This window comes from Anopheles coluzzii, chromosome 2, assembly GCF_943734685.1.
Source record: "Anopheles coluzzii chromosome 2, AcolN3, whole genome shotgun sequence".
Classification (NCBI taxonomy): domain Eukaryota; kingdom Metazoa; phylum Arthropoda; class Insecta; order Diptera; family Culicidae; genus Anopheles; species Anopheles coluzzii.
Genome location: NC_064670.1, coordinates 47,902,147 through 47,928,712, shown reverse-complemented (window position 1 = coordinate 47,928,712; position 26,566 = coordinate 47,902,147). Strand labels below are relative to the sequence as shown.

General features: G+C 45.3%; 1 protein-coding gene across 10 annotated transcripts in view; it reads left to right on the top strand.

The window, feature by feature from the left end:
- Positions 1-26,566, top strand: part of LOC120948726 (homeobox protein prospero-like) — a 95,108-nt gene that overhangs the window by 27,201 nt on the left and 41,341 nt on the right. For 7 of the 10 annotated variants that reach the window (XM_049611270.1, XM_049611268.1, XM_049611271.1 and 4 more), the window contains exons 2-3: positions 2,026-5,218; positions 6,770-6,829. The gene's annotated coding sequence lies outside the window, so the exon portion shown is untranslated. Of the gene's footprint in view, positions 1-954; positions 5,219-6,769; positions 6,830-26,566 lie in introns of those variants that run through there. The other 3 variants (XM_049611265.1, XM_040365390.2, XM_040365391.2) reach the window with 2 other exon arrangements.

Sequence of the window (26,566 nt, the reverse complement as noted above, 5' to 3'; positions counted from 1 at the left end):
GCGAAAGAAGACAAAAAAGAAAACATAGAAAAGGAATGGAAAATTGAGGAAAGTACTGGCGGAAAACTCGAGAGAAAAACGTTGCGCGATGGAAAAGACAGTTGCAGAAGAATTCGAACGAGAAAGCTTATCTCACGAGAAGAACACTTCTTGTTCCTTCCCTTCCCAAAAGTCCTTTGCTTTGCCCGGCAGCAACCTGTAATGGACGTTTCCTCCCCTTTGCCAAAAACACGCTCGGCGTGTGTGTTATATGTATTACAGGGTTTTCGAGGATTATATAGACATGTTCAGCGAGTTGTAGATTCGTTCAGGCATATAATAGACTCTTTCAGCGAGATATAGAATTGTTCGGATGTAGGTGTAGACATGTTCGGTTATACTGTAGAGCTGTCACTTTCGTACCCCTTGGACTGCAAGTTGGATCATTCTCATCAGAAGGTAAACAAACGGTTTTCGAAAAAATATGCTTTTTTCAACTAATTTATGCATTAAACAGCTTGGAGAATGATTATTAGCTACTTTTAGGACTTTTAAGAATGAAAAATTGAACCCTGCGGCACAGTGTGTAAACAAAACAAATGACAGCTCTACAGAATCGCTGAACATGTCTACACCTACATCCGAACAATTCTATATCTCGCTGAAAGAGTCTATTATATGCCTGAACGAATCTACAACTCGCTGAACATGTCTATATAATCCTCGAAAACCCTGTATTATATATTTCTTCGGTATTCCCACCCGCAAAGACGCACCACTTACCCTGCACGGGTGGGAGGATATAATAAGGGGTTGAGCGCGTGAGAGAATAAAGGGGGGGGGGGGGGGGGTTTGGAGGGTCGGTGTATAAAAACCACCCCTTCGAGAAATTTTCTCTATATAAAATTTAGTGTAATTTCCTTCTTCGGCTAAATATTTACCCCGCTGCCGGTCCCTCCCTCCCTCCCTCCCTCCTGCTTCTTAGAGCCGGCATGCAAGAGACGATGCTGCGCACACCGAAGGATACGCGCGTGTGCGCGGGTGTACCTGCTTATCGTCGGTGTGTGTGTCTGTGTGCGGGCGTGTGTCTGTGTGTGTCAACTTGTGGTAGATATGCTCCTTCGGAGAAGTTCGGGCAACAAGACGAAGACATCAGGCTCAGTGTGCAAACCCGCGTCCAGACCGACTGAGCATCGGGAGCAGCAGCAGCAGCGTTCTCTGCTCGGAGTTGCCGACCTCTCACCACAAAACGCCGGCCAAGGATACTTCTGGGCAGAATCTTTGACGGCGCGCAGGAAGGCATCCAGCCATCCTGAGGACAGTGGACTAGCAGATAGCAAGTAGTGGTGGGTGATTGGTGGGGTGGAATGGGAGGTGGTGGCTCGCACTCGGGACTGCTCTATTCTTTCTGAAGGCGGCGACGTCCTTCGGTGGGGACGACGGGTTTCGAATGGGAAAGTCTTCGGGTATCATCCTCCGAGCTTTTACTTGCCTTCGGTGAGAAGTCGTCGTCATCGTCGTTGTCGTCGTCGTCCTCGTCGACATCGTTTGCCGTGGTCTTCGTTGTCTTCGAGAAAGGGAAGCTTCGAGCGGTTTAGCCACCGGCTGGAGAAGAAAGGGTGTACAAACACTGGGGATGTTTTAGTGTGCGCGAACGAGATGGAGAGTGTGCGGCCTGCTCTCTAAGGAGTTTTGGCCGAATGTGTGTGTGTGTGTAGCGTATTAGTTGCGGGGTTGCTGCGTCTCGGGCGGTGTTGGACACTTTTACACCCCATATTATCAGTTGGTCTCAGAAACGCCAGTACCACAACTAACTCGGCTCTCTTACGGTTCGGACCGGTTGCAAGAAGCAGGCACCTCCGGGAAAGATTCCGTGTAGGAAAATTATTCGAAAAAAAATAACGCAAACGGAATAAGACATCGCAGCTAAATTCTAATTGGATTAAAAAAATAAAAAAGTCTAAATTAAAAAAAAAACATTTCACAGCACAAACCAAACTTCCAAATAACAACATTTCCTCACCATTTTTTCGAAAAAAAAACCAGGCAGAACCAGGATCTCGAGGAGGCAGCAATAGCAAAAAAAAATACAAAAATACAGCAAACAAACCAAACAGTGTGTGTCACAGCCATTGTGAAGAGAAAATCCATAGCCAAAACCAAACCAAGTGTGTTTATACAGTGCAAAAGCGAAAAGAGGAAGAAGCAAAGGAAGAAAGCAGTAAAAAAGCGCGCGCAAAATACAGCATAAAAGTAGTAGCACCCATAACAGCGCAGCAGAAATCGAAACTCAGCTCAATCTACACTCTCTCAGTACGCGCGGGAGAAGAAGAAGAAAACACAAAAGTGAAGCTTGCAAATAGCAAACAAAAATCGCACACAACATCAACAACTCTTTACATCACAACAAAAAAAACACCATAGCGCGCACAAGGACGAATTAAGACACGATCCTTGAAACTGACAACCGAGCGTGCAAATCAGCAATAGTTGAATTGGATTTTTCCACTCGAAACCAGTGAATGTGTGTGTGTGTGTAGATATGTGCTTGTGTGTGAATAGTGAGTGAAATCATCATCAGCATCACCACCACCACCACCACCAGCCGCGTGTTGTATCAGTGAACGAAGATATTGAAGAAGAAATTCAAACGAAGCCGTCTGTGTTGCAAAAAAGAAAAAAGAAGAAACAACGCGTGTGTGTGTGTGTAGACATCATCCTTAACACTCGCACACACTGTTGGAAGAAATGTTCCGCAACAACAACATCAACATCATCATCAGCGGAACGAAAGCGGCGCTGATCGTCCCACCGCAGCCCAGCAACAGCAACATCAGCTTCGGTGGCGGTTCGGGCGGTCGCGCACACGTCGAGTCAGTGTTGCGACGTTGAAGAAAAAACAAGTTGTTCTTGGTTTTAACACCCCTAATAATCTCATACGTACGATTGTCATACGATGCATTTCTGTTCGAACTCTTTCGTTTGCTCGGTGCGCGTTATTAAACGCACCGAACACTAACTCTCAATACTATAAAACGACTATATAAACCGTGTGTGTCCAGTGTTCTCGAAAAAAAAGAAGAAGATCAAGCCAGCCAGAAAGCGAAAGGCCTGGCAGGACTCTTGTAATAAGAATATTGTATAAAAGCTATAATATAAATATAAAACTCCATATACCAATAAACTACTACTAGCACGTAGTGTGTAACGAATGAGGAGGGAAGTGCGTTTTCAAAGTTGGTTAAACTCTCGATCGAACGCAGTTAGAAAGTCAACGCATCCTCTTCCCTCCTGGGGTTTCTGCGGTTTTCCCCCATGGTCAGGATTAACCCTGTAGTGAGTGGTGGAGCATGACAGGACACTGATCATCCGTGTCGGCTAGCAGCTCTGTCTGCCGCTACGTACGCACAAGCCTACTATGTTCAGTGGAAACCACCCGGGCGCTGCGCTTCATCTTGCCTTGCATCGACAGCAACATGCCGGCGTACCCCACGGTGTGCAGCGATTGGAAGAGGCAGTGCAAGCGTTCATGTTGCGTTCAAAGGTTGCGTATCAACGTGCCCGTGAGTGAAAAATTATGTGAAATTAACTTTACCGCTACGACGAGCGTCAATAACAAACGTCGCCGCAAGAAGCAGCTGCAGCGTGCGGCATGTGATAATGACGATTGATTAGGTTACGCGCGTCCCGATAACAGTAGTGTCCGCGGGTCCTCCAACGCAACATCCTGTATGCCCTTTTGTGCGCGAATGTGCTGTATGTGTGTATGCGTGTGCTCGAACACAAAACGGAGAAGAACTCTGGTGGCAGGAGCACCACACAGTAGTGAACGCAGCAGAAGTGGGGCATGATCGATCGACATTACGCTGTCTCGGACGATTTGAGTGTGACCAAGCAGACAGGTGGACGACCGGTCGTCGTAGTTGCTGTTGTCCTTACGGATGTGATCCTCACAGCAAAGCAAACCGAATCATGTTATTTCCCCACACGTCACGACACCACCGACTGCTGCACCAGGGGCAGTGCCCGTCCTCGTAGCCGGTGTGCGGGCCCGTTCTCGGGGCCTCCAGTGAGTGGCGTGTGCACTTTTCGTTGTTTGGTGTCTCCCCCCAAATACACGAGCCTCTTTGGTTTAACGACGAGCGCGGGTAGTAGAGGCGTCAGTGTGTGTTGTTGCGCGCCGCACTACTCGTGGAATTTTTTACTACTGCAAAAAGGCCATAATAAGGTGTCCGCCAGCGGGTGCGAAACGACGCGTCCTGGCAAACCTCCGCAACCACCAGCAGCCACCAGCGTGATGCAAGTATTTGCAATCAATTATGGTACGGAAGTGAAAAGCAAACCCTCCCGAACATCGCTGGGAATTTTACGAAACTGTGAACTGCTTATTGTGGGATAAGCTCAATATTATTAGTAACGCATCAAAGCGAGAAATCAACAAAACAGTCTGAGTGTTGAAAAAATAGGCCGGCTTCGAAAACATAGAAACGAAAAACGAAACCAAAACACACAACCCCCACACGAGGGTGCTGATGTAAAGTGTGAATCTCCAACTTCGAGTTTTTGAAACACACACACAAAACAAAAACAGTTGCTCGAGCTTCTTCGAGACACAAGTGTGATAAGTTCTAATTGTGCGTGATCGCGCGTGTGTGCGAGCGAGCGTAGACCGTAGAGCATTAGTAGTAATCGATGAGTGTGGGTCGCGAATTGTGCGGAGCTGTTAGAGTGGAAGCAAGGCAGAAACAGGCGGAGAAAAAAATGCGCAAATTGAAGCAAACAATCAGTAGTGTGTGAATTATGAAGCTTTTTACACGCTGCGTTTGACGTGCTGAGAACGAGAGATGAGAACTTATTTGGAAGCGAGCAACTAGGCTCCGTGTTGGATGTAGAGGATGAGCAAACCATTCCAATACATCTTATATAAGTGCGTGAACGTTTAGTGAAAGTGCAGTGAAACCACAAAACACTCTATTGTGTGGCCACAGTGCAACCATCCCGGTGCGTTACAACAGTGCACGCGAGAAAAGTTTGCTCAAAGAACGAAATTTGTGCAGCGTGTGTGTGTTTGTGCGTGTGTAAATGGTCAGAACGTGTGTGTGTGTGGCGTAGGTGTGCTTAAGTGAAGAGTGCACAGTGCAGAGTGTTTTACGAGTGAATCCATGCCGGTTCCAAGCGAAACCAGAACAGCTAGTGACTGTGCAGTGCAAGTGAGCGTGATAAAGTCCTTTTACCACCGGTACGTGTGCAAGTCGCAAAGTTTACACAGGTGATCATTCCACACTCCTCCCAGCAGCTATCTATCTAGAGAGGGATCAACAGAGGGGTCCGTTTTTTGTGTTTTTTTCTCGGCCATTTATGCGTTTATGCTGCTGGTTGTTGGGGCACGAAGCGCAGCTAGGCGGTAGGCGCCGTTCTGCTGGATCTTCTTGGCCCGCGGTAGCTATCTTGCTCGGTGTGGTGATGTTACGGGCCCTTCTGGCCGACCTGCTCCCAGTCTCTCCCAGTCTCTAAGCTTTCCCGAATGCAACTTCCTTTGGCTGTGAAGATAACCTTCCTCGTTCCTCGTGACCGGGGAAGGTTTCGAATTGAGGTTGTTGTACTGCACCAGAGGTTAGGTTGTTGACCATCACACACCATTTTTATCCCATCGAAAGCTGCCAGCGGGCCAGATATGTAAAATACACCTGTTTGTCCAGCACGGATTAACCGCGCCTACTCGTCGTCGTCGATGTCGGTCGTCATCCGTGTTCTTTATCGTCGTCGGAAGCGAAATATAAACCGCTGTTCGTTTGGCGCATCACATCCTCCAAAGAAGGGTTGGTGAAATGTGCCTTAAATGCAGCGCTTATCAATGCGCGTTCCTCATCAAAAATCAAGAAGAAAAAGAAGAAAAAAGAAGAAGAAAATGTTGTTTTATAAAAAGTACAAAAAAAGCAATCAATCAAAAAAAGAAGAAGAAAAAGCGTTAAACAAGAAGAAAAAAGAAGAAAAACACACAAGAAGAAACCAAACTGTGATAAAAAATGATGCATACCGGCAGCTACGAAAGCGATGATATGCTAACAGAAGAGAAGAAACTGTATTTAGTTAGTGTTGAACGGTTCCCATATGGTGATGTATCATTCAAGAAAAACAAAAAAAAAAAAAACAAAACAAAACATTACTAAACGCAATTTTTATTACAAAAAACCACTACACATACTGTTTAGTTTGTTTTTCTCTCTCTCTCTCTCTTCCATCTTTGAGACTGATTGGCCCGTTGCAGATTATTAGTTCGGTGTTATTTTGTTTCGTGCGGAAATTGAAATGCTATCCCAAGCGTCACTATAATTGGTTACATATTGAAAAACAAAACAAACACTTTCTGGCGGAACAGTAGGAGTTTTCTATTGCAATTGGAAGATCAATGGAATAAGCAGAAGCAAATTAATGTTCAACAAGAAAGCCAACGCTGCACGCAGGCAACGTCCAACAGATGGCGCTTGGTGTGGTGCTGGTGTTGTCCTACTCGCCGCTAGAGAGCGCTACAATCGGATGGATGATTTGTGATCGAACAAGATCGCACTCGTAATTCGGACTCGCGTTTTGGTTTTGTTTGTCGTGCTACTAAATCTCAAGCTAAATGGCGTTTGTTTTATGCTTCTAGTCGAGCGTGCACTGGTTTTTTTCTTCCTTTTTTCATTCTTCTTAATTATGTTAATTTCCAATTCTTTTTTAGTCTCCATTCTGAATTTGCAAAACCATGTTATCGCAACATATCAACTAATGTGTTCTATGATTGTTACAGATACTTCCACAAAATATTACCGATATTCGACACCACACCGAGAACTACCACTGATGTCAGGTGAGTACTCGATCACAATGGCATCTGCCATTTTGTTAGTTTGTTTCGTATGATGATACCACTCCGGCAAACCACGAATGATGCTACCCCTGTTTGTTAGCAAAGAAGAAACCCGTACACGATCCAATGATGCTCCATGTTGATTGAACGCATTATAAAAGGCAACGCAATGCAATGAAACGATGGAGATTATTACGCATTACGCCGCGTTTGTTGTGACACATGAAATTGTCGTGAACAGGCTGGAGGGTTTCATTTGCGGCGGATAGGAGATGCACTCCGGTTTAGCAGTCGTGACAGCGAAGATCGTTCCACATGTCACATTCCGCAATCACACGCCACCCGTCATCTCGCGAACTACGCCGGTGCGTCCGAGTTCGTTCGAGGTTATTTTGGCTTTATAGTGATAGTGCCCGGGCCAAACAAGGACAACATTCTGGAACGATCTACTATGACGTGGGCTTTTTTTCGGGTGCACCATTCTCTATCACCCTCCTGCCATGCCATATGGCGGCACCAATGCCGCGGTCACCACCTGCTAGGACGGGTGTGAAGTGGTTTTTGCTACAAACGTAACGTGTTCGTTCCCGAACGAGCTCCCACACTCACGGCCGGCCTCCCCAGCTCGGTGCGCGGCACTGATAACCCATATGGGGTTCTAAAGATATCAAGCAAGGGAAAGGCATGCACACACACACACATATATTTAAACAGAGGGATGATGGGTGATGAGGGTGCCGAAAAAAAATCCACTTGTCGTCACTTTCTCGAGAGAAGACAAGCTGTGAATGCTGACGGCGGCACAACTGAAAGCACTCACTTCACCCACTGCCAGCGCGCCACAGTTTCGCCACACACAAAACCTTTGCCAATAATGCACTGATGTGTATGTGATGCAGTCGATGACAAGAAATAAATTATAAACCACTATGTTATCGTATTTTCCGTCCATACTGCTGCTGCTGCACATGAAATTTCACCTCGGCTCGATAATCGGTGCTGCACGCGAATGCGGTACACTTTGGACGGGGTTGCAATTTGTTTGCTCTCTGTCTCTCACTCGCTGTGTTTGCTACCCTTCTCGGCCGATTTTTCAAGCGCTTCTCGAAACAGTTAAATATGGAAATGAAAATAAAACAGTTTTCTAAAACGCGTCCCGCCTGATGTGCCCCACCGGTACCGTACGCTATTCCCCACAGAGTCAGCATGCACTCAGTTCCACGAGTACAAACATGACAGGTTATGTGTGATATGGAAATCGGTCGATAAGAAGAAAGCAGCGCGCGAACAGTCTGTGGGCTGCGGTGGGTTGTTACCATTATCAACGGGCCCTACACACACGCTCGCCAGAAGTTGCATCGATATTTGTATTGATTGTGCTGCTCTTCCTGTGTGCTGTGCTGTGACTGGTGGTTTGCTTCGCCATACAAGGGCTAAGATTTGCTGCTTCTGGACAAAGAAAAGGTTTCGTGTGCATTTTCTTCGCAAATAAGTAAATTAAATTGCAACCAATTTTCCCCCATGCTAGGAAGCGCTGTTTTCCCCCTTTGCGTAAACTCATGTGTTTGTGCATGCGGTGCATCTATTAACACGAAGCTCGTGGCACAAACTTCCGCCGAGAACGGACAACACCTTTGCCGAGTTGGTGAAAAATCGGAAAAGAAAATCAACAATTACGTTCGTAAATTGCAAACTCCTCTAGTCCCACCTTTGAACTGGTTTCCACGAGTTTCGACATAGCCCGATGTGTACCCCATTCCTCAGTTGCAACGAGCGGATTCAAGTCGGTGCTGCACTAATTGCACTCTTGTCTTCAAACGCCACCGAAATAGTGAAATAGGCTGCCGGACGGGGAAAAAATGCACCATCGATTAACCGAAAGTATTGATTTATTTTTTCGCGCAAAACTTCTCATTAATCTACCGACTGCTTTGCTATCTAGTGGTCCGTTATCGCTACGAGAGCCGGTTTCACGTTGCAATACAGTCTAGCAAATCAATAAATCGACTCGAAAACTTGTGAAAAGTAAAACAAAAAAAAAGGAGGAGGAAAGAAAATATACCATTTGATGTGTACCGTTAACGATCCGATCGGTTTCTCGAGGCTAAATTATATCGTGCATCCCTGTCTGTTTTGTGTCTCTTCACATTCCGGCAAAGGGCGTGCAATAAAGGGTTTCACATCAATTTGCTGGCTGCACAGGATGCAAGTGGGGCATCTCTTCTGGCAGTAGCTTTCGCATCGTTAGCTCGCCCGTAGATGGAGCGCTGTTGGTGATTCGTACACGTGTGTCCGCTAGAAACTTTGATGTTATTGTGCGGGGCTTACACGGTTGATCCAGAACGTAAACGATTTCCAAAGTCCTTGAAGAAGTGGAACGTATGTGCTGTTCGTTCTCTTGCATTGTGCGATGATGCTTAAACCCTGGCATGGGCGTTTTAGAATGCAATAAATCGTTTCTAGGAAGAATTGATGATTTTGTGATATGAGAAAATGTAGAAAATATGAGATACATGTATTGCTTTTTCTTCGACTGCGATTTGTTTCCTCAGCGGAGCAATAGGGCAAAATTTGTTTCTGTCGACGTTCCGTTCGATGCTTTTTTCCCGCAACTTTTGAGCATCAATATACGAACGCTTGTAATGATGGCGGCAGCTTCAAAGATGATTCGCGAGGAACTCGTCAGGGCGAGAAGAGCAGACGAGTAGCACAGTGAGTAGATGAAGATACAATTGTTCATGCGTCGCAGAACTGGAAGCGGTGGCGAATTTTCAACGAATCGCCTTCCGCTGCGGGTTGGATGGTTGAGGCCTTTTCTGCTGTTGCTTTGGCGCCGATGTGATGCGCTTGGAAGAACAGACAAATCACGGCACAATGGTGGGGAGAAGCGCGATGTACTACTCTACTACCGGCAAATAGTCAAAAAGGGGAAGTGCCACTGCGCGGATACACTGTACCACCACCCTATAGCAGATCTCAGCCCAACCCACTCAACAGTGCACTGCTTGCGCTCGCTGGGGCTTGTATGACGGGCCAAACAAAAAAACGAAAACATCCGCACAATAGTGCATGATTTCTCAATCGGTTGTGTAACCCTTCGTGCAATTACAATGCAACGAATGAAAATTCATGGGTTTCATGGGAGAGCTTCTAAGCTACTTTTTAACGATTTTGTATCGCACTCACACAGACTCTGTCAATATGTCTTCTATAATTGCTTCGAGATAGAAAGACATTAACATAAAGAAACTTATTAAACTTTGCACGTTGTTTTGACGCTTGTTATTGCCCCCATGGACAGTAAAACCTCGTTGGAAAAAGTACAAAAACCTATCAAGTATATTTTTGTTTTTATTTTTTTATTGTTACGACTTACAAACAATCCTACGAAACACACCCCATCCCTCGATGAGGTTTCGAACGATGATTTGAGCTGAACTCCAAACATGCTGACAGGTCAGGAAAGCGGCCTTTTATTTCGCCTTTCGTCACGAAACGATTACTGTCAGACGATAACTTGGGCGAACACATTCCTTTCCGAAGAATGCAAACCGACGCAAATCAAGAGGTTTCTTGCACTTCGTTTTGATTGAATCATGTCTTGAAAGGCGGCTGCCTCGGGAGTGCTCCACCAGAAATGAAGGTTTCGTGTTTCGTGAGCGAAGGGTCCGGACGTGTGGTGAATCACGGAACTCGCACGATTAAAAAGTCTCCAGTCAGTGCGATAGTTTTCCACATGATACTGCGCGATACCGTTCAGCGTCGTCGCACGTCTTCTTGCTGAAATGACACTGACACTGATCGGAAACCGACGCCGGAAATGGGTCTTTAAATAACGCGCACGAAACAGCGCAAGAACTGGAACTGGTATTCACGTGGGTTGGAATTTCGTTTCCTTTCGATTGCCATCTTTGCCCGCGTGTGTGTGTGCGTTTGTATGGCGTCTGGGTAGCAGAGAATGTTTGAGGTTTCTTTTTGTAGGAAAAAAAACAAATAGAGAAATGTCATGCGAACGAAAAGCCGAGACTAGGAACTAATTCGTAATCAATAAGCAAGGATTGGTCGCCCGTCCTCGGGGTTGTGCTGTAAACCTCATGAAAGAGCACAATCTCCGGGGCCCTGATTGACCATTGCCTGCTTCACCGAACCTAAAAGGAACTAAGAAACTAATCCAGAACTTTTCTAATCATACGACCCAGAACCACTGGCAAAATGATTACGAAATGGATGTTGCAAAAATAGCCATTTTGAATCAATCCGACTCGACTGGCGCTTTGGGGATGGGAATAGGAGCAGAGAAAAAAAAATACACTGCTCAGCTCCTTGATGTTTTTGACCACACAATGCAGCAAACTTCACTGGAAGAAGCAAGTCCACCTCAGAACCCGGACTCGCCCAGTCTCCATTAGCATATTTTCTTCATTACTTCCAAACCTATACAAGCCGACCAGGTGGCACCGCAAGATCGATGGAAACCGATGCAAGGGTGAAAGGAAATGGGGCAATTGCAATCATCAGAATAGAACACCCCACACCGGACCGTACACTCTCCCCTTTATCAGGACCTTTATCGGATGCAGTACTTGTACTTCTTATCCATCTCGACTGTTTTGTGTTGCACCTTCAGGAATCGTGCATATCAATACGATAACAATCGGTAATTGAGCCCAGGCCAGCTTCCACTAGAGAGACGCCCTTCTTTTCCCTCCTTCCGGTACAATTCTTCCCCCACGATTTCGCTTACTTGCTCATTGCAAAATTACAAACAATCTCAGCCCAGAAATTTCAACACGCCTGCTGCTGCAGTATTGTGACCAGACCAACTAGCAAACAATGCTTTTACTGTACGGCTTCTGTTCGTGTGGCTATTGTTTTTGTCCATCCAATGACGGTAAATGTGGGGCCACCACCTCGATCTGCACACAGATATACACACGAGAACACAAGAGTTGGAGAATGCATTCGCTGTGCCTAACCGATGCATCTCCCGCACACAACCTTTCACACACCACGACCGGTCACGGGGCGAAGTAAAAGGACCGGAGAAGCTGCTGGGTGAGCTTATTAGCCGCGACCGTTTCCCTTGCTTTTGTTTGCAGGATGCGTAAAAAAGGATGCAATACACAGGACACGAAAGAGTGACGACATGATGCTGGTGGATTTAGAGAAACGGGGAGGAGATAATGGAGCGTTATCATTCAAAACCGAGGGATTGGAGCGGTGTAGTGTTTAATTTGTCTTGTTCTATCTGCAATGTGTTAATGGAAGCAAATTGAGCTTTTACTTGGGATTTGCGGAGTTTGTTTATCTGCAAATAACTAGCAAGTTTGCTTTTTACACGCTTAGTCTTTTTTGCGTTGAGAAATAAAAACAAATGAATAAGTAATAATAATGAAATTCCGAATACGTAACGATTAGTACAGGAATTTTGAATGCTTTTCGTATTGAGGTGAGCGTTAATGTTGTGTTATGATATTTTTAAGGATGCATTAGAAGCTTTACTATACAGTTTGTTCCCGAGTTGCGCGGTTCTCGAGTTACGCGGATTCGGAGATACGCGGTTTTCTAGACAGATCAAATGTCAAATCAGTACAATTTGCTTCAAGAATTGTTCACTGCAGTATAAATTTCATTTTTGCTAATAAATTTAATTCACTTACAAGCGAAAAATTTCAAAATATTCTGCACGAATCACATTAAATACATGATAAAGTGTATAAAAGTACTAAATTTAATACAAATTCCTAGTAGCCAAATGTATTTTGGTCGAAAACCAAGAAATTCGACATACGCGGATATTCGAGTTACACGGATTCCTAGGGAACGCACAAACCGCGTAACTCGAGAACAGACTGTGTTTACTGTATGTGTTTTGATGAAACTTAAGATTTAAACTGCAGCTGTAATATTTCGATCCTACCGAGGTATGATAACTAAATTAACGATGTTATATTGTGGTGTAGCCGGTCTCGTAGTACAGTCGTCAACTCGTACGACTTAACAACATACCCGCCATGGGTTCAATCCCCAAATAGACCGCGCCGCCATACGTAGGACTGACTATCCTGCTATGGGGGGGAATCAATTTGTCACTGAAAGCCAAGCCCACAAGTGGGCACAGGCAGGCCTTGACCGACATCGGTTGTTGAGCCAAAGAATAAGAAGATTGTGGTGTACTACTTTTGAACTAGTGATCAACTGCTACTAATTCTTAATTCTTTATGTGTAGCTTTTCAGAGTGTGTAAATGCACTAAGTAGTATTATTAGAACTACCAGCATTAGATGCCAACAAGAACTCGAGAGATTTCGGCAAGAATGCTGGAAGTAGGCAAAATGAAAAAAATAAAATATTGTTTATCATAATGAAATTGCAGCTTGGTGTAACTTTTAAGTATTCCGTGAAATAATAATATTTCATTTGCATTCCACATCACATTTCTTTTCGTTATATTTATCACTACTTGCGATGTAACAGTTTTTATTTTTTCGTAACGTCTATATATTTGATTTTTTCAAATGTGCAACCCCCCTTCAAAGAGCATTTTTATTAGTGACCATTTGTTATTCTTTGGCACAACAACCATTGTCAAAAGTCTAGCCTATACCACTAGTGGGATTGTCTTTCATGGACTTTTTGTAAACCCATAGCAGGATAGTCAGTCCTATGTATGGAGACACGGTCCATTCGGGGTTTGAACCCATGACTGGCATGTTATTAAATCGTACGAGTTGACGACTGTTCCACGAGATCGACAGTATTAATGTGACATATATCTACCATAATAGTTGACCTTTAAACCTATGTCGTTCCTTTTTTCACTAAAGTAGAACAAGTTTCTTAAGGGTAATGATGATTGATGGTAAAAGTTTTTGACTAAATCAATGCCTTCGGATTACAGGAGCTGTTCATTGTGCGTTTTATTTTAGAACTATTGCTGCGGTCAATTCTTTCCTTAAAGCCACTTATTATCAGCGCTGGGTGAATTCCGGGAAGCAAGCATTCCGTCGTCCCTTCGCTCAAAAGTAGCACACAAAACCCATAATGTCCAGCGATGGCAGGTCTCCCCCTACTCTTTAAGTGAAATGAACGGGAAATGAAAAGAACTCGAAAGCCATAATTTACTTCCGATTGCAATTTCCGAGCGTAAAGCGAAGCGCGCCCCCTTCCCATCGAACCCAGTGCGCGCTCCGCCACACCTGCCCACCTGGGTTGGTCGCTGTTTGTTTGTGACGGTGTGGGGGGTGCAAACAAAACTAAAAAAAAAAAACTTAAAACCAGAAGGCAACACCCCCACTTCCACCAGTCGAAGCAAAAGAACGATGTGCGAGGTTGATGGAGTAGTTGGCGGCAGCAGCAACAACAATACACCGGCAAACTCAATTCTCAAACGGAACGGAACTTAACTCCGTTCTAATAAATGCCCGTCCCGCTACGTGCGTGTTGGGTAAAGTTATTTTTCACTTCAAACTACACCCATACGGCTCATACACATGAATATGGTTTTTTAAAGGCATGCAATGCAAAGCAGTGACAGCCAGGGGGAAAAGGGTATAAATTGACCGGAACTACTGTCGAAAGATCATGACTCCTCGGAAGCGCTCCCGGCCGGAACCGAACCAAGCGCGCTGGAAGCCCCGGAACACCGCGACCCCGTTAGGTGAAGCGGAAGAAATCAGGCCCGCCTCTGGTGAGCGGGTGCTGAGGGGGGGAACGTAGAGATGGGACAGAGTGTACGGACTTCAGGGTGACCGATGACAATCAAATGATGTTATTTTTCCAACCTACTTCTTCCCCCTGCCCTTTCTGCTGCTCCCCTTTTGTACCTTCCGTTTTCCGCACGGTTAGGAAAATGGTTATTAAGCTACAGACCAGACCGCGTAAAGTATAAAGTAACGCCAGCTCGCCTGGGGACAAACAACAGTTTTGTGCCCCCCCCCCCCCTCCTCTTACTAACCGGACGATGGGCGCGATTTGATTGCGCACATTCCGTCCAACAACGCAGACAAGTGCGCCGCGTGCACGATTGTGTCCGCGCGATGCTCTCGACCGATGATGACGCCTTTTCGCTTGCGCGTTCGTTCCGTGCTGCTTGAGAGGGTTTGGCGACACACACACACATACACGCCGCACGGTGGTACAGCATCGGGTGGGCCAATCAGTAGGCAAATAAATCCCTCCATATTCATTTCCTCCCCCTCGCGCAAAGGGTGGGTGCGCAATGTGTGTAAGAGTCAAGTGGAGAACTAGAATAATATGCGCGTTGATTCGTGGCGATCAGCGATGCGAAGCACCGAGAGAATCGGAAGTAGTGAACGATTTCGCTAGGAGAAGCAAGCCGTGGAGGGATGGGCAACAGAGTGGGGTCAAGAACGGATATAATGGGCGGGAGGGGAGGGCGTACATGGTTTTACTACTACCCTTGGAGCTTTGCACTTTGCATCAAATTGGGGACGGGTGAACACAATAGTAGGTTTCTCCGTGCTTCATCATTCTTGGGGAGTGGATGGACGCGCGAGGAAGCGAATAAAAAAGGAGAACAGAACACAAATGGCGAGGGAAGGGACGGCGTGTTACGATGTTGCGCGTTACAAAAAACCGGATGTGAGGAAGTAGTATTGCATGATGCGATTTGATTCTAGAGATTCGGTGGCCCCGATCGTCGTCCGCAGTCCGCGAAACGGAACGAAACGCGTTCACTAATAAGAGCAGCGCGTGAGGCCTATCGAATGTGAGATCTCCTCATCCCAGAGGGGGAGAGGCCGCACACAACAGTGGGTGATGCGAAGCGGGAGACCGCGAGACCTGGGCACCAACATTTCTGGAAGCCATGTGCGCGGGTGTCCGGTTGAGTTTTCACCTTCGCACGATCCGGTTGGCAGAAGGTGGAGAAGGCGGGCGGGCGTTCTGAATCGAGAGCTCGGAGGAGGATGTTTCTGTTGATGGATGTTTCAAATGGTAATTACTTCTCCGGAGAGCGACGACAACAACATGGGACGAAAAACATTGCCTCCCCCCCCCCCCCCCCCCCCCCCCTCTCGCTGCACTAAAGAGACGAAGGGTGCGGCCACACACTACAGAGCGCGTAAGTACCACGTGAGCCGCGAATGTCCAATGGCCGCTCGGGGAGTCTCAGTTGCTCACGGAGCGAGGACAGCTTGACGATTGACTTGCGGAACAGCTTCAATTATTGCTTCTCCGCCGGAAGTGGGGAGTTCCGCTCGGATTGTATAAATTAGATAAGTGTCTGTGTCCACACAAGGGGTGGAGGTGAGGCTAGAATAATTTAAAAGCACTAGTGTTTGAACAATCGGGCGTGCCAAAGAGTACTTAGGTTGTGAGATGGAGTTTGGTTTTTTTCTAGATGGAGTCTACATTGAAGCTTTAACTTGTTGGTATCATTTAAAATAACATTCTTCATGTCTGGACATTAGTATCTCATCTTTTAATGTTTTTAGGTTTTAAAACCTCTTGAACTATAAAATGATTCTTCAAAAGTCGTCGTCTACGTCGTTAGACCTCACAATAGTACCGGTACGTGCAGAAATAAGGACCCCTCTGCAGAGGAATAACAGGACCCGATCGCAGAGAGCCTCGTTCAATTCGCAGGATATTCACCAGAGCAGAACACAGCATTCCCCCTGTACAACGGGTTAGCGCACACAAGCAAAGGAATTTCTCATGATTTCTTGTGACTTACTGTTTCGTGCCATTCCCGTCCTGTTGTGCGGATGTAGCAGACAAAGGGTGTGTGTCCTGTATCCTTTCGCTCCACCCTCGTGTAAACGGTCAATAAAGTTTCTCTTCCTTCCTGGGGCTCCAGGGAATGGAAATTCTTATCGTCATTAATCAATTTTGTTCTCTCTAGAGAGAAGATAATTAAAAATTTGACTCTGTGTCGCACAAGTTCACCACGGTGATGATACCTGGGAATAATGGGGGAGTCGGGGAGGCGCTAGGGCTGGCCGGCACTCTGATGAGACATGTTGTTCAAGACAAAACAATCGTCCGGACGTTGGCAGGACCGACAACAAGCACTCGGTGGGAGGGTTGAGCGTATGTGTAAGCACTGGAATGTTTGTGATGCGGGAGCAAAGGAAAAGTTTTGCGCCAAACTTTAATTGATAGAATTTTTCCTACATTATCAACCATGTGTGTACATGGTGTGCCATGTAGTGGGCAGAAGGGAGAAAGTGGGAGATGTTGTGGCCGTACATTGGCAAAAGCCAATCATTAGAACATCTTCTCTCGAATCCCAGCCCAAAAGCCACTTTCATGCTTGATTGGCAAAAGAAAAAGGCCAAAGTCACCCGCCGAAAGGGTTTTGCCCCCTGATACTTCTTTGCCAATGTGTGTAGGCCTTTCATCTAGTTTTTAGCATTGTTGCGTTTGCTTTCAAAACCCGTGGGCCCCGATTTTCCCATGCTCTTTTGCTTCATGAATAATTTACGGAAATATTTAAATTTGCCTTCGTCAACCTGTGCGAACAAGCATACATTATCGGTGTGTCTGTTGTAAAAGGAGGGTGCCCACCAAGCGTAAAAGAACACTCCCACGTGATTTTTTGTGTGTGTTTTTCGTTTTGCTGCGCCGCGCTCTCAGGTGCACTACGGTAAATCACACCGGATACGGGACCGGATATCAACTACTTCCGGAATTTTCCCACGAACACATCCACCCTTACACCAACGGGCGCTCTGCTTCACCCTCTTGTCGGATTCATTATGCGATTGAAGTGTCAATAGACTCCTTTCACACGCCCTGCAATCAACCTTGTTTTCTTTTGTGCTAAGGAAGGGCAAACAGGCCAGTAACTTGTTGCATTTTGTTCCACCGTCGACGCTTTCTTAAGACGTGCAGAAATAGCTGTGGGAGTAGGTTCTAGTACGCCAGTCAAACACACTGCTCAAGCCAATCCCCTTCGTAGAGATTTCCCTTACACTCTTAAGGCTGCCGGGCACAAGATCTGAACGACAGCCAACCAACCAGTACGATGACGACTCTTCCCACTGAATGTTGGAAGATATTTCACGTTCAAATAAGAATAATCTGCTTCCTTCTATTCTCTGGAATCGTCCTTAGTGGTGGGATGGATGATACTCATCCGTTTTCACAGCTTCTTTAGATGTCTTAGCACAACTTTACAAACGAGAAGTGTAGATGTTAAACGATACCAACTCTCTTTAGGCATGTGATTGAAATGCGTTTGCTTTTCATCGATGTGCTTGTGAGGTTAATTTCTCAAATACGTTAACTCATTAGTGAGAAAATGTACGCAGAAATGTTACTGTTAAAACCATTCTTTATCATAAAAGTTTCCTAATTAACACCAAACTTGCCCGGTGGTTTGTTTTAACGCTCTCGAAACCTTTTGTTGTGCCACAAAAGTTTGCCACAAAATTTACCTCATTACTAGCAACCAAGGGAAGGAACGTTTTATTCCCGAGTTTCTACAGACAAGGTCATCCGAACCTTGTACTCTTCTCCCTTTTGTCTTAGTGTCTGTACGCTTAAGACATCTTCTCAGAAATGATATCCCTCGGTCGCTCGATTTTCCACTGCGAGGAATAAGTACAATTAGGGTTCTATTTGTTTTCCCAAGAGTAGTCATAAACCTCCCCTCCCCCTCCCGTTCCTTCGGAAGATGTTGCCGCCTGAACGACAGGTTCTTTCATCCTGACACCGCTACCCATCTCCAGGTGGCAACATTCAACAGACGATTTCACGCTCAGCTAAAGTGCTTTTCTTTCGTAACGCAACGCCTCACCTTCTAGCTCTCCTCCGGCTGCTTCGCAGAGTCGGGCTTCTCAAGAGCGTGAAGAAGTAGTGGATTAATTCCTTGAGGAAAACGAGCGTCTTTTCGCGCTGTGTTGCGTATCCTGAGGGTAAACGCAACACTGCTCGGTTGGTCGGGGGGCGTTGAAGCGAAAAGACAAAGCGGTAACTTTCGACCAGCAAGCATTCAAGAAGCTGAAGGACCTTTTCTTTTTCATGGTAATTAAATCGTCTTCCGTGGTCGTCGTTGTGGTTTTTCGGTTGAGATTCATTTCACTCGACGCTTTTTTTTGCGAACCATCCAATACCACCCTTGTGTACTCTTGGAAATGTTTTAAATTGTTTAACTTACGCGGGTATGATCAATCACTCTTCAAGAAACACAGTCTGTGCTGATGGAGAGCGAAGAGAACAAACAAAAAGTCCCTACCGCCAGCATCTTGGTAAACTGACCAGCATAATGTTTGAAGGTGGAACTTAAAACCCCAGAAAGGCAACCATCTTTTCATCAACGAAGCGAACGGTTAGACATCGTGCTGCAATGGCCATCCGCAATCGTACAGGAAACAGCCATGAATAACATTTTGCCAAATCCGAAAACGATAAACTTTTTCATTTTCGTATTTCATGGTAGCAGAACAAGGCAAAAAACAATCCTTTCGATAAAGTTTTGAAAAGTAGCTGGAAAATTTTGTTCATTTAAGTAGATTTACTTCGTCTTTCACATCATCGCCAATCTTTCAACTCGCCTCACCGGTCCTGGCTGAGGAACAACAATCTTGCTGTGTGCTTATTTCACTGTAAATAATGCTGATTCTTCTTCGGTTCTGGGCGTTCTGGTTTGAAAATTATTTGGACAACTTTTACCCTTCTCGCCGTACCGCTGCCACTCCCTAAGCAACAACCACAGGCCCCGGATATCCATCTTCCATTTTTGCACCTGGAGTTGCTGCACCGTCGTCCACTTCGTCAATCGTTTCGCCAAACCAATTTCTGCCTGGTCGCACAAAGTGTGTCACTCTCAGACATCTTAGTGCCCTTTTTTCTCTAACCTTCTTAACGGGTAAAACTGGTCCTTGGGAAAGATGTTCAATTTTATTCACGATTTATTTCTTTGCGGGTTTCTGCTTACCGTTGGGAAAGGATGCAAGGTAGTACAAGTGCGTACATATGGACAATTAAACCCTGCATGACGTGGGTCAGCAATCTTCATTGACACATTCGATTTTTACACCCCTTTTGTGTGCCGAACAAGGCAGAATGGATAGAAGAGAAGGAGGTGAAATACATTGTATGCGTTTTGGATTTTTGCATCCGCTTCTTACCTTTGTTGCATTTCAGCTCAGCGTTCTTGAAGCGGAACAATCCTAATTGTACTAAGGCTTTCTAAGCAAACACACACGAACATTGCACGTATTTCTCACAAGAAGCTTTTTTTCGGGTCGCTATAGAAAAGATAATCCTTCAAATCAGTTCCCTAGCTGTGGGAACTTCGATGCATGTAGGTGGTGATCCGATGCATGCATTCATTGAAATGGAAAATGTTTACTATGCACAAGCTTAACATATATTGCTGATGTGTTTTTAAGATATGTTGACCGATGAAGCAATTACCAAAGATGATTGATCAAGCGTCTTGAATTTAAGCACATACTAAGCAAATGATACAGGTATCATCGTTTCGTTAATATGTATCATAAACGTTTTACCTATTGTCTGCTAAACATACAATTTAACGATCGATTGGGTTTCTTTCATCAAAAAGCCATTCCGATACCAATAAACGGCTGCTGTGACGCTGCGGAACCGCTTGGCTTTTGAAGCGCATCGCTGTCGGTGACGCGTGCCGGCCACGCGCGTCATTCTCACTTTCCAACCGGCTTCTCAATTTTCCAGGTGAGGTAACATTACAATCAAGAAACTAGCGAACAAGCCACCGACCTCCGAGACCAGCGCGTTCTTCCTGCCTTTTTCACAAACAGGAACCACGCCGATGAGCTCTCTCACTGTCTCTGTCTGCCCGCACTGCTCTCTTCGCCAAAGAGGGACGCGTAGTTTTATGTATGATGTTCACCTTTCCTCCACCCCTCGGTGAAACACTTGGGAAGCGTCGTAAAAGCAACGATAAGAACCCACATTTACGGAAAAGCCATCTCTCCCGGCAGGGGTCTTCATTTTCGTATTCGGGCACGCGCCTGCCTGCCCGTTCGCTGTGTTCCGCTTGCCAGGTTCCGCAACACATATGGGGACGACGCGCGCGCGTGTGTGTGTTTTTGTATGCAGCGTCATCCGTAACATGACGGTAGAAGAAATGATGCCCGAAATGTTGTCGCCCTTACCTCGACTTACGGTAGTGCCCTCTTGAAGGGTTACGCTGCGTTTGCTGCCAGTGATAGATACACAGGGAAATAGGCAACAGCTGCAACGGGTGGCGTATGGTAAGCGTGTTTTGCTTATGTGGTGCAGCGGCATGTCGTGTAACTGTGTCTATTGAATTATCGTTGCAAATTTAGGCCACTTATTAAGGCGTCTTTGTAGGTTGGGACGATTGTTCCCTTTCCATCTTTTTTCAATCGAATAATTTTTAAAAAGAAACGTAATGACTTCAGTTGAGATGAATTCAGAAAAAAGTATTGAATTTGCATCTCTAACAAGATCTCTAACATATATTATTTTCCTGAAAAAAAAACTATGGACACTAACAATAAGGTATCTTTTTTTGAAGATATTTGAAAAAGTAGCAGAAATAATACAATATTCAAATATATTCAATTCATTTTTTAATGCGATATTTGTTAATATGCTTTTCAACGTGTACCAAGATCATGCCAGTAGCATTATTTTGTTTTAATCATTTTTGTTTTCTTGAAATTCATGCTGTATTCTGATTGAAGTAAAGACATATTCGTAAGAAATACTCGTTATTTTGCAATACTTACTTTCAATTGCTGTGTTGATACTAACATCAAGTGTTTTCAAGAAAATCTGTTGCTGTTTGAGCAAACTTGGTTTAATTTAGAACTTGTAGTTTCTTTTTGTGAATCCATAAATTTTTCTCTTCTTTATTTCAATATTTTATAGTCAGCTATGCAATATATCGGGTTGTATGCAATATATTGGGACTGATTTTTGCTGGTATCATCTATTTTAAGATAATTGCTGTTTTTTTTTTATGATGTAAGTTTTTTTTTCTTTTACCATGCTGGTTACAAAATTATATGACTTTAGTTGTTTTAGTTTTGATTTCCCTTTTTAAAGAAAAGTACGATTTTTTCAGATGCAAGACAGGCAACGTTTATTTTATTTTAGAATTTAAATTTAAAATGACATCTCTAATTACTGTGTGTATTTTCAACATCGCAGTAAACTATAATTTAAAGTTGTAATTTTCTGTCCAAATGAAAAAAAGCAAGGTAAAGAAAGGAAAATATTTTTTTATGTATTACTTCGTATCGTTGTAACGAAGCTGTTCATGATTAAACAAAAATTTTAGTGAAACAAAAAGTTGTTTCTTCAAAAAATCAGTGCTTTGTTAAAAACCCCCAATATGAAACATCATGTACAACTTGTTATATAAGTACAAAATCAACAGATAACTGAATTTTGTATGTTTTTACCCAACTTTTCATTATCTTGAAATGAAGTGTGAAATGTATTCAAAGCTACCTACGTTTCCATTTCATTCACGGAGTTAAATCATTATTCTTTACAATCCTTCTAGTAGGATATGGGACTAACGGACAGGCAGATGTGTTTTCCGCGTCTCATGCGTTTCGACCGGGAACATCGTCTCCCCATCAAAACGCACTGCGTCGACTGTTCTTCGACTCCGCTAGCATTAAAGCAAACTTTCCAATTTGCACAAAATTCATTCCCCGGAAAGGGATCAGCAATCCCGTGCGTTGATTTTGTTGTCCCAGTCGTACCTTGATTGAGTCCTTGCTATCAACCTAAGCGGTACACACCACCTTTACCAACATTCTTTTGCCCTTCCTCGCTCGTTTCCCCTACCTCTTCTCTTGGTTTCACAACTGCACAAGTTTTTGCTAGTAAATTTACAATCTTCCCCGATAATACCATCACCCATGTTGGACCCAGTACCAACAAGCCAGAGAAGAAGAAGACTACAACGAGAAAAACAATTCGTGACAGAGCGAGAGAGAAAAAGGCTCAAACCCAAGCACACAATAACAATAGATGTGTGTTGAGCCAAACGTCCTGCGACCCTCTCGTCTAGACCTGGACCCTCGTGCTCGCTGCCGTAGAATCGGAGCTCCGTGTCTTCCCCTTTTGGAAAACGGCACTCCTTTACGTCATAGATGCAGCTGCACAGCCCGGCCCCGATCGCTCGCGCGTCTGTTGCTCGAAGTCGGCTCGTCGAAGGTGAAGCAAACCAACAAACCAACAACAGCAAGGGCTGTCAGCTCTTCGCTGCTCTCGATCCTCCCTTCAGTCGCTCACCTTTGTGTTGCGCCAAGGGCTGAGCGCGTTTGTAGCAGCAAACCCCTCGGCATTTTTACGCACACACCTCATCCCATGTTTACGCGGGTCCTTTTTCTTTTGTCAAGCACAGTTGCAAACCGGTAAAGATCTCGATTGTCGTCCGAGGGTTGCTGTGTAGTTGTTGTGCGCGTTTGGTGGCAGTTTTGCCTAGGGGTGAGTTCCTGCCGGCGCACGGCGTTTGTGTGCTGTTTGCGCGCCAGGACACCCTCCTGATGTCTTGCGCATCTATGTGCTAGCAGCTAAGCTGGGACCGGGCTTTCGAAAGTTCAAGGTCCCTGCAGTGTGCATGCGTGTGCGTATATTAGCTGGTCCCCATGTTCGGAAAGTACTAGCGTCAGAACAAGAATCGAAATCGAGTGTTGCTTTGATGCGTGAAGGTCCTGCCAGGGCTTACGGGGCTAACTGAAGTAAAAAGAAGAACTTACTCGACCGTTTTATAGCAACTTACCGGGAAGGGTGTCAGGATATAATGGTTTCGAACGGACGAACTCATATGGCACACCGTACACTAATGCGTCCCAGCTCGTTGACATTCGGAGCATGATGAGCGTTCCTCATCAGCACCGACAACGACGATGACAACGAAGAAGTATGGCGATGCGACAGCTGCTACAACAATTTGTGCTTAATTTATCCGAAGCCAACTGACGCACTCGGTTAGTTGTGCAAACTGCATCAAGCACCAGGAACATCAAAGTAGGCAGGCCACGCGTCTTCCCTCGTTGAAGTCTCCCAACGATCTGGATGCACAGACGCAACCGTTACGGCAAAGAAGCGGCCAAAGAAATCAGGCCTCACTTCTTAAAGGAAAATCGGCCCACTTCCCCTATTGTTACCTAAGCAGGGGAACTCACCAAACAATTTTCTTCCACTTCCACACTGCAGCGAACAAAACGTTCCGGGCCAGTTGCTTTCTTCCCCTTGTTTTCTTCACACAACCTACCGCAACGACGCAATGAGCGGTAGGTCGTCGCGTCTTCCGTTTGTGTTCGTAAGCGCATAAGAAAACCTCACCGTTCGGGAGTGGTGATGCACGTGCTTCTCCGGGGCCATTTAAACGCTTACGTCACGGAAGGCGTGTTCCTTTGCCGGTGTTCTTTGCTCTTGCGTTCGGAAAAGGCGGACCTTCTTCGGACCATTTTGGAGTGGGGATTTTCTTATAAGAATCAGACGTTTCTTCGCCTGGTGTGTGTGTGTTGGTGAGTAGGTTAAGGCATCCTTTAACCGCCACACCATATGGTTTCAGTTGTTTGCTGGTGGTTGAAGATGATTATCGACGGCAAAGGACGGCAAAGCGACGGAGGTCGTTTAACTCTACGCAACCGGTGTGTTTGGTGGCGTTGTGAGTAGGCAGTTTGTTTGTTTTTTTTTTTTGCCTGCGCTCTCATTCACTCCCTCCCGCTTCTACAGCACTGGAACGATCATCACCTTGTGCCGGTATGGCACGAGCAGCCAGATGGTCTTGAATGTTGTTATGTTTGATATTAAAAGGCATCGTTTTTTTTGCTCGTTCGTTTCTCCCTAGAGCAACACTGAATGTGGTAAGGCTTGTGTCCCCTTTTATTAGGTCGCAATTTTTGGACAACCCACGAATGTTAAGCCTCGTAGGTGATAAGAGCGACCAAAGATGTAACTTTATTCTGAAATCCGTTACTCTACCAACTCCTCTCTTATACCTTGTTATTTAATATGAGCAACTTAAGTACCCCATACCTTAATTTAGTTTTTTGTTTTAAGGAACTACACTTCCGGCGCACATTTCCGGAAGCTGCTGTAGAAACTTTCATATTTATTTGTCTACATTCGCCCACATCTCGTGTGTCCTTCATTAGCGCAGCGAGCGACCCAGAAGAAGCGCATCTTCCTTGTGCTCTCTTCATGTGTCTGTTTGCGTGTCTTTTCTTGAACTTCCTGCGTACCTTTTATCGGGGTACATTGTCACCATGTCCTTAGATGGGTTTTGTTTTACTCTGCTGCCTGTTACTTTGTTCTCCGTAAATCTTGTACGGTATTTGCTTCTTGTTTTTTTACGGAAATATCTCATACTTTTGTGTACGCTACCTTCCGGATGACTGACTGTACAATGAATCCTTCCTTGGCTCATTTCCTCGAACGTCGGAAGGTGGGCCGAAATGTCCTAACAGTAGAGGACGCAAAGGTTAAAACCGCCGTGACGCTTATTGGCACCTACACAACGGTGCGCGCACAACAGGGTGAAGACATTAGATAATGAGCCCAAGTCTCCTCGGGGGACATTGTTTTCCCTCTTTCAAACGAAGCAGGAAGTTTACTGCCGCCACTGCTGTAGAAATCGTTTCATGGCAAATTGAATTATAATTGAATGTCATTACGTTCCGGGCGGTAACGCGAGGCAAGGTGTGAAATTGACGCTCATCGAACCGTGCCCATGTCCAACGGATTCCTCTCATGCAGGGACACTGCGGCAACGGAACATTGAAAGCTAGACGAAAAGCCACCTTGCCTATCGATCTGTGCACGCACACATTTGCACCAGAGCTTGAATGATGGCCATTTGCTTCTGCTTTTTTTGTAAGGCACAGCAGTAGTAAATAAAAATCACATTTTGGAACATTATATATTGAATGGCAAGACAATCACCAATTCTGTGTCTTCGTTTGCCTCCATCTAGCAAAGCTCAGCAAGAAATAGCCTTCTGTTTGATACCAGCAGGATAGCTTGTAGCATGTGACGATCAGCAGCCGGTTCCGTCCGATTTATATATTGAAATCCCTAATCATGTTTCGCTGGCACGAGGGTTTCGAGCGCCTTATTCATTAGCGCACGCCCGCATTGCATTGGAAAGGAATTGGATTTCCTTCGAGATGGGCCCGATCCGAGATGGTTGCACTTTTTTTTTCGTTCGCTTCTTCGCATCTTCGATCTGTGCTCGGTATGGTAGACTGCTATTTGGTTAATCCACGCGTAGATGCCATAAGGTGTTCGCAGATCCCTTCGATCTGGGGCCCTCGAATATTTGGAAAATCATTTTAAGCGAAAAAGGTGGAAACTGGTACCTTTTCACTGTAGAGAAGCGGATACATTAGTTTCTTCCTTCTAGCTTATCCATTCCACACGTTTGCCTAGGTTAGCCTATCCGCTCGTGGGTAGAGAAGAAGCGCACCCTAACGCGCGCGCACCTCCTAAAAGACCTCGCGATGGAGGAGTAACCCTGATGCATCGGTGCAAGTCAAATCGAATCTTTCTTTTACGCTCACCTCAACACACGCCTGCTTTCCGATGGTAAACATGATTCAGCAGGCTCCCGTATCTGCCAATCGACTTTTAGCAGTAGTGGTAGTGCGCGGATCGCAGAACATTCGGAAGAGAGGACCGACACCTGGTCTTTTGGTTGCATTCGTACCCCGGACAAACGTATACCGCATGCTGCGGTACGTATGGCATACCGCACCATGAGGTATAGCCTATTTCTTCCCTCTTC